The sequence below is a fragment of the Anolis carolinensis genome, chromosome 3 (assembly GCF_035594765.1).
Source record: "Anolis carolinensis isolate JA03-04 chromosome 3, rAnoCar3.1.pri, whole genome shotgun sequence".
NCBI lineage: Eukaryota > Metazoa > Chordata > Lepidosauria > Squamata > Dactyloidae > Anolis > Anolis carolinensis.
The window spans coordinates 226,778,601-226,792,284 of NC_085843.1; the positions used below are offsets into that span (position 1 = coordinate 226,778,601).

General features: G+C 39.5%; 2 protein-coding genes across 5 annotated transcripts in view; both read left to right on the plus strand.

The window, feature by feature from the left end:
* sorcs1 (sortilin related VPS10 domain containing receptor 1) overlaps positions 1 to 13,684 on the plus strand; it is a 597,151-nt gene that overhangs the window by 14,004 nt on the left and 569,463 nt on the right. The window lies entirely within an intron of this gene.
* LOC134297776 (uncharacterized) overlaps positions 1 to 13,684 on the plus strand; it is a 74,503-nt gene that overhangs the window by 13,188 nt on the left and 47,631 nt on the right. Inside the window, exon 1 of the mRNA XM_062976279.1 lies at positions 1 to 13,684. This exon is cut by the window's left edge and continues 13,188 nt beyond it; it is cut by the window's right edge and continues 42,399 nt beyond it. The gene's annotated coding sequence lies outside the window, so the exon portion shown is untranslated.

Consider the following 13,684-nt stretch of genomic DNA (forward strand, 5'->3'; position numbering starts at 1 on the left):
ATAAGTCTCTATAGGTTACATGCCAATTTACAACTCAGAACTGATAACAGTTTTGATTGTACAGGTGCTGAAGTGGTGTGAGATTTGATAATGGACCTAGTGGAATACAGAGCAGTCATCAAGTTCCTTTACCTGAAAGGCCACACACCAAAGGAGATGTTCAATGAGATGAAAGAGGTTTATTGTGATGATTCCCCATCATACGATGTAGTCAAGAATTGGCATTGTAATTCTAATGTGGTCAGACTTCGGTGCAAATAGCTCCAATTCCAGGGTGGTCCCATTCTGCTACTGATGAACACACCATCCAGCAAGTGGAGGTTGCCATTTTTGAATGTCATTGCATAACCATTCACCACCTAGCCCAAAATGTCAAGATTAGTGTGGGTTCCATGGAAAAAAAATCATCCAAGATCTTCTTCACATGCATAAGGTATCCACTCGCTTGGTTCCCCAGCTGCTCACACCTTTCCAGAAGCAGGAACGAGTTGAATGCTCTCAGGCTCTATTGACAATGTGCCATGGAAACCAGGAGGATGCTTTCTACAGGATGAAATTTGGGTCCATCACCTTGATCCAGAGATTAAATTCCAGTCAATGCAATGGAAGCATCATGCCTCCAAAGAATGCATGTGCCCAACTCTCAGCAGGCAAGGTCATGCTCACAGTATTTTGGGACCAGTACGGAGTAGTATTGATGGATTTCCTAGCAAAGGGTACCATGATCACTGGGGCATACTATGCTTCACTGCTGCAGAAATTGTGGGAGGCCATCAAAACCAAGAGATGTGGCATGCTTACGAAAGTTGTCCACTTTCTGCAAGACAGTGCACCAGTTCACAACTCACACATTGCCCAAATGGAAGCATGCTCCTGTGGCTTTGAAATTCTACCATCCCCCTTATTCACCCAACCTCACAACATTGGACTTCCACCTCTCTGAATGAAATTATTTTTGAAGGGTAAGCATTTTTCAGATGATAACACTCTGATTTCCAAAGTCACAACATGGCTTTTGAAGCAACCTGTCAACTTCTACAAGCGAGGCATTTAGAGTTGCTTAAAAAAGATAGGAGAAGTGTGTGTCCCTAGGTGGCACCTATGTAAAAAAGGTAAAGATTTCCCCTGACATTAAGTCCAGTCGTGTCCGAATCTGGGGGTTGGTGCTCATCTCCATTTCTAAGCCGAAGAGCCGCCGTTGTTCATAGACACCTCCAAGGTCATGTGGCCGGCATGACTGCGTGGAGCGCCATTACCTTCCCGCCAGAGCGGTATCTATCGATCTACTCACATTGGCATGTTTTCGAACTGCTAGGTTGGCAGGAGCTGGGGCTAACAGTGGGCGCTCATTCTGCTCCCGGGATTTGAACCTGGCGCCTTTTCGTCCACAAGTTCAGCAGCTCAGTTCTTTAACACACTGTGCCACCAGGGGCACCTATGTAGAGAATGACTAATAACTGTGCCAAGTTTCATTGGTCTCAGTCCACAGGAAGTGGGTCAGGGGAAATCTTAAATGAACATTTCTCGTATAGTCCAAGGAAAATGTATATAGGGTTGCAGCTATGTCAATGAAAACATACATTGTTTGTTGGAAAAAGTGCTTGTAAGATGTTCATCCTTTCACACCTAAATACTCTTTTCTATATAGGGTGTTTCAAAACAAGGGACCCACTTTCAAAGCACTATAGCCTTCAAATCAGGTCCATCTTTGTGAAATTAGAAAACCAGGCTGATTATAGTATGTCCCCCAAGTCCAAACATCTTCCTTCACAAGACGTTAAGCAAGAGGGGAAAATGTCATACCCATAAAAGAAACCTGTAGTTATTTCTCTAAATAATCACGCAAAGAAATTGGTTTCAGAAGAGAAACCCTTATGATAAGGCAGTTTGGTAATAAGATAGCATAATGAGATTTTTGTTGTTGTTGTTACTATTGAAAAGGCAACGTGAGCAGCACAGAGGCAGAATGATAATGCAGCTTCATTCTTTGGCATAAACACACTCTACAGAATAACTGCATTTGCTATCTTGGAATTGATGCCTGTAAACTGATAATGTTTGAACATTTTTATGTGTAAGAGCTCAATCTTGGGTGCCTGAAAGTGTAAATCTTTAAATCTGAGTGCTCTTGTATTTCTTGCACTGAAGAGAACATCTACCACAAGGTGTTCTGTAATAGAGATATTTGCAGTACAATCTTATGTTATATTATATGATAATGTGAATATATTCTGCCTTACCTTGGAAAGTGCCATGATGTGCAAAAGAGACTGATCTAAGGTAAGGCATGTGCTGTGCTTTTCTTAGATTTTGATTTTTTTTGTCTGTGCTATGGTAGCATGTTTCTGTCATTATAAAGTCCTTATCAAAATGAATGGGATCTTGATGGTTTTTTGTAAGGTTTGAAAACGGACAGGAGCGTATTAAATCACAACGTGCCACCAAGCACAAAATAATGATCTCCAAAGTTCCCCTTTCACCTCAGCCACATTAGGGTCATTGCAATCTTCTGGCGTGTATACTTCACAAATCCCTCATACTCCCTGCTGCTATGAAACCAAATCCTACAGTGAGAGAACAGTCAGTAGAAACAAGCCAACATAAATTGCTGCCAGCCCTTGAAATAGAAAATAGTTTTCCCGACAAACTGAGAAGCATTTTGTGTTTCACAGTCCAACCAAATGGCTCCCATAATTCTTTTTTGTCTTTGTCATGATCCATCTGCATTTTCCATTGTGTGGCTCAGCTCGCTTTTTAAAAGCACACACTTTCTTTTATAAGATATGCTGATAACATACATATTCCCCAAAAAATCACAAGAATACTTGATTGTGATGGAAAGCAAGGAAAAAAGACAGTGTACAGGTTGAAAGAATTGGCTTGATATTGAACAAAGAATATAAACCTGAACTTCTATATATAAAGGCTGGATTGGTGTTGGATCCAAGCTTTGAACTCACCAGGGAACCAGAAATCTTCTGCACACAAAATATATACAGTCACTTAATGGAGTCCTTATGTTCAGCTTGTACTCTGTGTCCTTCCAGCTACAGCATTGCAATGGGAATCAAGCCTTTTTCCCAACCAACTCTTGCAGAGGTAGTTACATCAGTGCCAGCAGTTAATGTAAAATTTTATTTTAGATAGGTGTGCATAATATATTTTTATAGCATTTTACCAATACCAAACATTCTCCAAGTGATTTACAATAAGTAGTTATTCTATCCTAAAAAGAATATGCAGGCATGAAATCTACATCCAAGTGGCCTAAACTCAGTTAGATTAAACCAGGCATGGGCAAACTAAGGCCCGGGGCCGGATGTGCCCCCCTGGGTGCTTATCTCAGGCCCTTCTCATTTTCCCTGTCTTCTTGGCAGGAGGACATGCCAGCTTGCCATGTCCTTATGCCAAAATTATGTGGAAGGAAGGGACATAGCAGCTGAGAGCCCTCTAGAGCACTCTCAGCCATTGTGTGACTTGCCCTCCTCACTGCATAAGTACAATACAAGCCCTCTGGAGCACTCTCAGCTGCTGCCTGTCTCGCCTCCCTCCCTCCCAGCATAATGCCAAGAAGATAGCCCAAAGATCGGGGGGGGGGGGGATTGAGGCAGTCACCATGTGTCCCGCCTTCCGCCTGGCATAAGGTTGGGGTGAGCAGCTGGGACGGCCCTGGCCTGCCCCGCTCCCTCTTGGCCTCGTCCTTTCCCGGGCCTATGTGCTAGTCCCCCCTCCCTCCTTACCTGGCCCTCCTGGTCAGGCCCGCAATGCAGCCCCAAGGCAAAAAAGTTTGTCTATGCCTGGAGTAGACCCTTTGGATCATTTTCTAGATGGTAAGGCAATACTTTTGTAAATAATATTATTGATTCAGTAGGTCTACTCTACTTAAGACTGCACAACTAGATTCTGGCACCTAAAACTGCCAACAGCAAAGTAAAATCTTCAATAGAAATACTACAAAAGATCTAAAACTTTAATGACAATGGAAGAATATTTGGCGGACATGCAAAAGGTCATAGTATAGCTGCCAAACACACCACACTGTTGCCATCCACCTCAGCACATTTGGCAGGGACATCCAGAAATGATGTTTTTAATAAGATTTAAAGGTCCTGACAAGGTGTGAGAGGAGACTATCCTACAGCCCAGGCATAGAATGATCTTATTATACCATCCAACTGCCCCAAATTGGCAAGGACATCTATGAGTAATTACCCACAGTCCCACTTTTTCAGCTGCTTTAAACAGATCCTAATTTTGTTTTCTTCCTCCCACTTTCATTTTTCTCATCAACTCATTCAAGTTGCTGCAAACTGAGTTCAATGGGCAAAAACTGAGTTCAAAGGGAAAAAAATTCATCAAGGGAGAGAAGACACAAGGTGGAATCCTATCCTTCCTAATAGACTCAGGCAAAAGCAAATTCCTGCAACCTTTCTGGGACTCATTCTTCCAGTTATTCTGGTGCCAGTCAAGCAGAAATGCTGAATAGACCAGCTGTACTGACACTGATTCAATCCAGTTAGGCTGAAACTCATTTGGACCAGCTGGACAGTTGCTGTGGAAGATGACAGGGGACCTTTGTGTTGGCACCTTTGCCAACACAACCAGGAAGGAGGAGGAGGACAAGAACACTCTTTTCCCCTCATCACATGCACGCGCTATCACAGCAAAGGTGCCCTGTGAAAGCTTGAAAGCGAGGAGTTCCCTGGAGCTCTCCAGACATCTGCCATGATGACGAATGAGACATAGTCCTGATCCATTCCCTTTTCTGGAGCATCCCTTGAGTTTTATTGACACAGAGCTAAACAGGTCCACATTAAAGATTGGATATCTCTGGATATTGTCTGGATATCCAGGGGCAATTTCTAAACCATTTTGGGTCTTACAGTTAGTGTAGACAAGCTCTTAGCTTATTTGTGTTGCCTCATTAATACCTTTTGCCATTTTGACCACAAATTGATGTTGCTTGCCTTCATGTGTCCTGGTTTTCACCTGTGAAATGTTAGCACTACTCTCAGGTTTTGTTTTGTTTTTTCGTGTCAGGAGCAACTTGAGAAACTAGAAGTTGCTTCTGGTGTGAGAGAATTGGCCATCTTCAAGGACATTGCCCAGGGGTCACTCAGATGTTTTGATGTTTTTACTATCCTTGTGGGAGGCTTCACTCATGTCCCCACATGGAGCTGGAGTTGATAGAGGGAGCTCATCCACGCTCTCCCCAGGTTGGATTCAACCGGCAACCTTCAGGTCAGCAACCCAACCTTCAAGTCACTAGTCCTGCTGGCACAAAGGTTTAATTCACTGTGCCTTGCCTTCCTGTTTTGGTTGATGTAACTTTCCAGACTGTTTTCAAGGACACTTTATTTGTGCATAATGAATTTGTTTCTCCACAAAGAGAAATACTATGATATAGACACCTACCGCAAGGCTTTCTCTGTCTTGACAAGGTTAGAGTCTAGCCTAATAAACATCATTCTAAGCCAATGAGGCTGTGTTTGCCAACACTGAATCTATGAACATGCCCAAACTGTGAAACAGCAACCAATCCCCACTGTGATGGCAAACTCATCAAAACTCCCAGCCAAGATCTCACATTTTTCAGAAATAGAAAAAAAAATGGAAAGATTTTGATCTTCTAAATTCATTGGGATTTAAAATGCTTAACTTAAGTTGGGTCTTCCCACCAATTGTAAAACACCAGCATAGACAGAAGACAAGACAACCAATGGCTTTCTACTGTAATTGCTAAATAGAACCTTCCTGGGCAGAGGCTCTGTGCTTCTGAACAACGGGTGCTGAGGCAAATGACAGGAGGAGCCAATCATTTCATGCCTTGTCTGTCAATTTCCGGCTGTATCTGGCTTGTGACTGCTGAAACCAATTTTCTAAGACCATATGGACCTTGGTCAGATCCAGAAATTTAGTTTTTTCCATGTCCTTTCTATCATTTCACCTAGATGAACTATTTGTATGTTGCTGCATCAAACTTTAATCCATACTAAAGCATTATTTGTTTACATTGTTATTCTTTTTGAATATATCAGGATTTAATTCAGAGCTCTGTAGCAAGTGGCTACCGGTAAAGTATATATGTCATGAGGGCATAGGAATACCATTTGTACAGTATGACATAATTACTAACAACATTGCTTTTTTGTATAACAATTAAGATTGAGGATTGAGAGGTATCTTGTGGTGGACTCCCCCTCTATACTTCTATATTTTAGAAGAGTTTTGCAAAATAAAAATACCCTAAATAGCATGTTTTTCAAGCTATAGTTAAATTTGTTGTGCAGCACTGGCACTGTACAACACTGTGCATCTGTGGAGCTTCTGATGGCCCATGCATGTCCATTTTTCATCCCACTGACCCTTCTGGGACACCCACCCCCTTTTTATCGAACCAAGAGTGGACATAAATCCAGTTTCCAAAAGATGCTCTTTTGTTGATTTTAGAGGTCAGTTTTTATGTACTGCAGTTGTGCTCTGGAAGAGAGGACTTCATAAGAGAACATATTGCGTCCCCTCAAGGATATAGGGCGGAATGCAAATAACATTTATTATTAGTAGTAGTTTATTATTGGTTAACATGTATACAGTGGACCCCACAGTTCTCATCCTTCCCTTATGCAGTTCCAATCTCATGGACAGGGAGAGTGGTTCATGCTCTTTTAAAAGATGCAACAAAGAGAGTGGGATCACCAAGTATGTCCTTGTTTTCTATTCTCATGTAGTGGAATCATGTACTGGGAGAAAGTATGTAGAACTACTCATCTGCCATATATACATCTATGTCTCTTGATTTCTAGGAAATCAAAGCTCTGCTCAGGTGTTAGAAAAGGGGTCAAGCAAACATATGAAGAAGGAAATACACACACTTCCTTGAGTCTCCATGGGGAGAATACAATTATTTTAATTTCAACCCCTCCTCAGCCCTATCTATCTTCTTGCTTCTGCATTCTCTCCTGCTCATTTCTCTCTCTCTCTCTCTCTCCCCCTCCCTCCAATTTAAGAATTTTCTAAAAATCAGTAGATGATCCAAACGTTCTGAAACTTGGGAGGCTTGTAGTTATAAATGTGTCCTCAGAGTGTGGTCATTTTTGTTCCAGTAGCCCTCAAATCAAATCAAATCATTTATTTTGGTCATAGACCAGCACAGGAAATAAAGGTCACAGTTTCATACAGACTTGATATGTTTAGTACATTTAAAGTGTAAAAATAGATACTGAAGCACAATAGGGGGGGGGGGGAGAGAAGCAGAAGGGGAAACAGGATAAAAAATACAATGCACAGGTCAATCAGCAAATTATAGACTTAAGAGAGGTGATTACTGAATACATAGTTAACTTTTGAGACCAGTAATTCCCCGACAAGTCCCAGTAGCCCTAAAAATGATAGAAAGAGGAGCCTCAGAAGTTCCTCCATTGCTGCCAATGGGCCATATCTTCCTGGAATGAAAATGGTACTTCCAGCTGGCAGAACAAGAAACAGTATTTTTCCCTTCCTGATTTCAGGAAATTCCTGAAAAACGGAAGGGGGGCGACCAAAAATTGGCACCAAAAATGGCATGAGTTCTTTCCCTAATTGCACACCTCTACTGGTTTTAATAATTTGTAAACTGCATAGAGTTCCATTCACATATTGAGAAAAAGGCAATAATAAATAATATTTCTACTCTTTCGAAATTATTTTGCGCCAGACCCCCTTCTCTCTCTCTATCTGCCTATCTGTTATCTGTCTGTGTCTGCAAGAACGAACCATAGTATGGAAATGGCTGACTGAGAGGTTCAACTGCTTGGCTCTTGCTGTTTAATCAGGAGGAGGTGAATTAAAATGCCCTACTTCAGAGTCTCATGAGACTCAAAGGCAATGAACCTCTCTCAGTATTGAGAAACATTACAGTGCATGAAGGTGAAGCAACCTGCTGAGTTTTGGCTCTGAACAGACATAGTATATAAAGCAAGCTGCTTTTGCCATTGTGTTCTCTAATGTCAAAGCAGCAGGAAGACACATGGGTAGTTTGGCTTGGATGACTTAAATTCAGGGAATAGTTGTAATATACACAGTATTCCCTAGTCTTTGAAGACTACAGACCAAAATCACTCATCAAGTGATTCCTAACTTTCACTAGGAGTGTATACTTCAGTGCTTAGCAGCAAGTATCTGATAGGTTCCACTTTAATATCTTTTGACATTTGAATCTCAGTTACAGCTAATTTCATGTTGAGCAAAGATCTGTTAAATCATAAGAAAAGATAAAAAATGAAATGGGTGATTAAATCAAAACACATTCCTTTGTTTTAGATGTACACCATCAAACATAGAATAAATATATTCATTTGGTTTGGGGATACATTTTTATGGCAATTGTGCCTGGTAAATAAATATATGATTATTAGAAGCAAATACTTTGTTTTATTATAAGATTATGTTTCTATTTTTATATACACAACTTGGCTATAGATTAGTGCAGACCTATTGAAATCAGTGGGTTGATTTAGCCTTCAATTGATCTACTTTAAATGTGGAGGTCTTTATTAAGCCTTAGTTCTTCCATGCAACTAACAATTATATGTGTGAGAAGATTGTACATATTGGGGGTAACCAGTTCTAAGCTGAATGTAATAATATGACAAGAGTTAATTGTTAAAGCTAAATTCATTACAGATGACGAATTCAAGGAGTGCTTTATATTGGAGTGTTGTGTGGTTTCTGGGCTATATGGCTGTGTTCTAGGAGCATATTATCCTGATGTTTCACCTGGAGCATTATGTGGTTTCTGGGCTATATGGCAGTGTTCTAGCGGCCTTTTATCCTGATGTTTTACCTGCATCTGTGGCTGGCATCTTCAGAGGATGCCAGCCATAGATGCACGTGAAATGTCAGGAGAAAATGCTGCTAGAACATGGTCATAAAGCCCAGAAACGATATAACACTCCAGTGATTCTGGCTGTGAAAGCCTTTGGCAATACATTGTGCTTTTTATTAATACATTGGTTATTGTACCCAACTGATATGGAGAAAAATAAAAAAGGTTTTTTAAATAACTTCATATAGAGATTTTGGGTTTGAAGCAGCAGATTTAGCTGTGAAATGTTTTCTGCCTTAGCACATAACTAAACAAATGTTTAATAGAAACACTAATATCAGAATGAGTGCATTGGTGCCAATTAGGTTTTTATTAGCTTGATCACTGGAGCTGACTAACTCAAATTTTAATTAATCACTGTACTGGGAATTGTTAACAAACTGACCACAGGTTGGGATAGTTTCACTCATTGGCATGACATTGAGCCATTTGGGGGGGGGGGGGGGCTTTTGATATTTGTTATTGTGTGCCTTAAAGTCATTACCAATTGATGGGGATTTTATGGTGAAATTATCACCAGGTTTTCCTGGGAAGATCTGGTGAGAGTGGGGTTGTCTTTCACCTCCTCCAAGGTTGAGAGAAAATTATTTGCTCAAGATCACCCAGTGGCTGAGCAGGGATTCAAACCCTGATCTCCAGAGTAATAATCCAATGCTCAAACTGCTATACTGTACTGAATTATTATATTAATATTTTTAGTGTTCAAGCTAACATAGTACCCTGTTTCCCCGAAAATTAGACATCTCTTGAAAATAAGACCTAGTAGAGGTTTTGCTGAATTGCTAAATATAAGGCCTCCCCTGAAAGTAAGACCTAGAAAAAATTTTGTTTGGAAGCATGCCCCCCAAAAAGAACACCAGAGCATGCAGGATTGGTAAATGTACATACCATAATTGTTGTACATGGAAATAATGGTAGTAACAAGACATTCTTGATAGGATTCACAGTTTGTCTGGTTATGCTGGTTTGTGATGACAATTATTGTGCAGTATATAATAAATGTTCATTTTTTTGTTCAACAATAAATGTGAATTCTTCTTCATGAAAAAATAAGACATCCCCTGAAAATAAGACCTAGTGCATCTTTGGGAGCAAACATTAATATAAGACACTGTCTTGTTTTCAGGGAAACTAGGTATAATAAATCTTTGATTTGAAAATAGGAATTCACACTTAGTGGAATAGCCAGGAGTAACACCCCACACCCTGACCCAACTCTCAAGCCACGCACCAGCATCCAGAAAGAAGAAAGCAGCGGCAAACTGTACCTGCCAGCAGGTTGAGCGGTTAGTTCTAATGTGTAAGAAATGTAAATGCAATTATGGAGCATTAATTGGGGAAAGAGAAATATTAGCTATGCATTTCACATGGTGGTCCAAATTGGCCAGTGGAAGGGGATAAGTCTGTGTCTAAAATACAACGCTGCATCACTGTTCACACTATCTTAACTAGTTTCCATGTAACAATCTATTTAAACCACCTTTACTTTATCAAGCCTGACTTAAGACTCTGCAAAAATTAAATTGCATTTCCAGGTCAAAACTCTGCGGTCAAACCCTTCTGCAATAACAGCATGATCTTGACAATAAATGTTATCATTATCACCAGTAAAAGATTCCTATGTATAAATTAACCCAAGATAGGGCTTCCATTCACCATTCTTCCATTGGGTGTGCTTCTTCAACATTCACTTGAGCATAAAATTGAATTAGTCTCACATGTCTTGATGTCCTTCTAGATAGTTTCAAAAAAGGAAGGATATTCTGGTAATTATATTTACCAGCAAGATGAGTAAAGAAACTGGAGAGAGCTTCAGAGGATACAAACTCTTTCTGAACAAATCTTACCAAGAAAACCTCTTGGTTGATTTTCACTAGTTGGTTCTGCAAGGTCTGATTTTTCCTATTTGTCTGCTTGATTGAGGTCTCCATACAGCATAGAGATATCATGTTAAGGCCAATTGTTGGGACATTTCTGTAGTCATTTCTTTCACCATAGACTTCAGAGTGTTGCCTTTACCGTTAAATCTGCCCACTGATTTTCTTTGATAATGCTGTCTTAGAATCACCATAAGTCGAAAACAGCTTGAAGGCACAGTGACAAATCCTATAGTGGCTTTCAAAATGATGGACCCAATTTCCAAACAGTATATTTCACAATGGCAACATGTTACGATTCCACAAAAAGTTACAAATGGTTTAATCAGTTACAAGTTTTCCTCTGAAGTACATTTGTCACCATGTGTTCTTCCCCTTACATAAACAGCCTGTTTTCCTCACAGTGTTGGTAACAATGAATAACTAATTCCCATGTCAGGTCCCGTCCCAGTGTCAATTGTTTTTTTTTGATGCACTTTATCTCATCCCTCAGTTGAGAATAACCTCATTGTTTATCCCACCCGAGTTCCTCACAAAATGCAACACTTTATCTTTCTATCTCGCCCATGGGTTTTACAATTTTCATGCCTCGCACTTTGACCCAGCTTGCTCTCATTTAATTTTTGTACTGTTTTCATACTCTTTTCTATTATGTTATTGTTATTATGTTTTGTTTCACTATGTTATTGTATAAACATTTTTACTGGATGCTGTCATGTGTCTTGTAAGTATTTTCTTTTATTGTAATTGCTTGGGATTGGTGCCATGTTAGCTGTCCCAAGTCCCTTTGGGGAGATTGAGGCAGGGTACAAAAATAAAGTTATTATTATTATTATTATTATTATTATTATTATTATTATTATTATTATTTTATTATGACACAGCAAACAAGATAGATATGCTGGATTTCGTTTCACAAAATCACAAGTCGAACACTTCCCAAGTGTCTAGGACTGTGTGATGTATTTTCGGATGATGCGTGCAGATCCCAGTAGGGTGGCCTTTTGCAGTGGGCAGATTGTAATTTTGTCAATGTCTATTGTTTCCAAATGCCGGCTGAGAACTTTTGGCACGGCACCCAATGTGCCAATCACCACCGGGACCACCTGTACTGGTTTCTGCCAGAGTCTTTGAAGTTCAATTTTGAGGTCCTGATAGCGGATGAGTTTTTCCTGTTGTTTTTCGTCAATGAGACTGTCACCTGGTATGGCAACATCAATGATCCAAACCTTTTTCTTTTCCACAACTGTGATGTCTGGTGTGTTGTGTTGTCAGTAAATATACATTAACATGAGAAATATAGATGTTTCCTCCCCAGAATATCTTTATTAATCATATGCTGCCCAGTTAGAAAAGATGCTTGTTGATAAGAGGTTGTAGGGAAACTATATGCATATGTATGAAAACATGCATAGAAATATGCGGAAAATGTAGAGGAGGTGAGAAGGACTTCTTTTGTACAACAAAATAGGAGGCATTGATTAATGCTTTCACATATTTTGATAATAATTTTTCAAGCTCTTGCACAGAAAAAATGGATCAGGGAGTTGTATGAACTGTGAAACAGCCAATGTCTACTGGATGGCATGAATTTGTTGGTTTCTTAGTTATTATAATTATTCAATCCTAATCTGGTGTAAATCTAAATTTAGACACTAAAACAGTAAAAAAAGCAAACAAGTAGAAGTAGAAACAGCATTAGTATTAAAACTACAAGATTTAAAATACATTTAACAAGCACATTTTTTGAAAAAACTAGTCTTTGCCAGGCACGAAAAGGATAATAGGTGAACTCCTTTGTCAAGAACATTTTGATGAGTCACCAACAATAAGAAGGCCCTTTCCCTAGTACTGTCCTATTTTCCCTCAGAGGATAACAGTATTTACAGGAGATCTTCTCTTCATCGTTTTAGTGTGGATATTAGGCGTTTCTCCAAAGTATGCCTGCAGAAGTCCAGTACATGGACTGGATGGTCTAGGAGCGCATCAAGACTAATTAAGTGATGTACGGCCTACAAAATAATAATTTCTATGGTTACCATCAAATTTCCAGGTAGCTCAACCCTTTTTTATTTTGACCTGGTGCACTGTTGCTGTGGAAACACTCAGATAGATATTGTTTGAGTGGAGATGTTCATATGACTACTTATTGGCACAGAATTTAAATTAATGGACTGCATAAGGGCTAGGAGTGAAATAAACATAAAATTGGCCCTGTGGGGATAGCTGGCTATCTGCCTGCACTGTTGTGCAGTTTTGTTACTCACTTGTAGAGTTGCGTGGTACTTCCCCAGGGAAATCCAGATCTATGATTTTATTTTAAAATCAACTTGAACATATTTGCCTTTTGGGTTGTGCAACATCAAATGCACCAATGGAATCTAGAAATTAGATTCTTGACTTCCTATTCTTAAATAGAAATGTGTTTTTTTTTTTTTTAAAAAAAAGCAATATTCACATTCTGTTAGCATTCACAAATATATTAATGAACAGATGTAAATAAATGAATAATTTAAAACAGATGGCAGGCTTTTTAGCAAGGCAAAACGTAAGAAAAGGTAAAGCATTCTGCTTTAGAAGACAAATATAGCAGCATTAAACCAAGAGTCCACATTTCAATTAAGTATGCTTAGGACTGTGGCTTGTGTCTAGAGACTAAACTCTAAGGGTTAGGTTGTTATTAGAGGTTAGACCCTGATCATTTTAAGCTGAATTATACATTCAAATTGTGTATTTGAAATTCAGGCTGTGTCCGCAGTGGAACTAATATAATGGAATCCTCATCAAATGCAGCCCAAGTATAATCTGCCCACAAAGTATGTCACATCAAATATAGCGGGAAATGCCTGTAAACCAAGCTCTTCTTGCTTTTTAATTTGTGACTCCAGTATAGATCATATAAAACTATGACATGTAATTCAAGTCTCTTCAGATTCTCAGTATG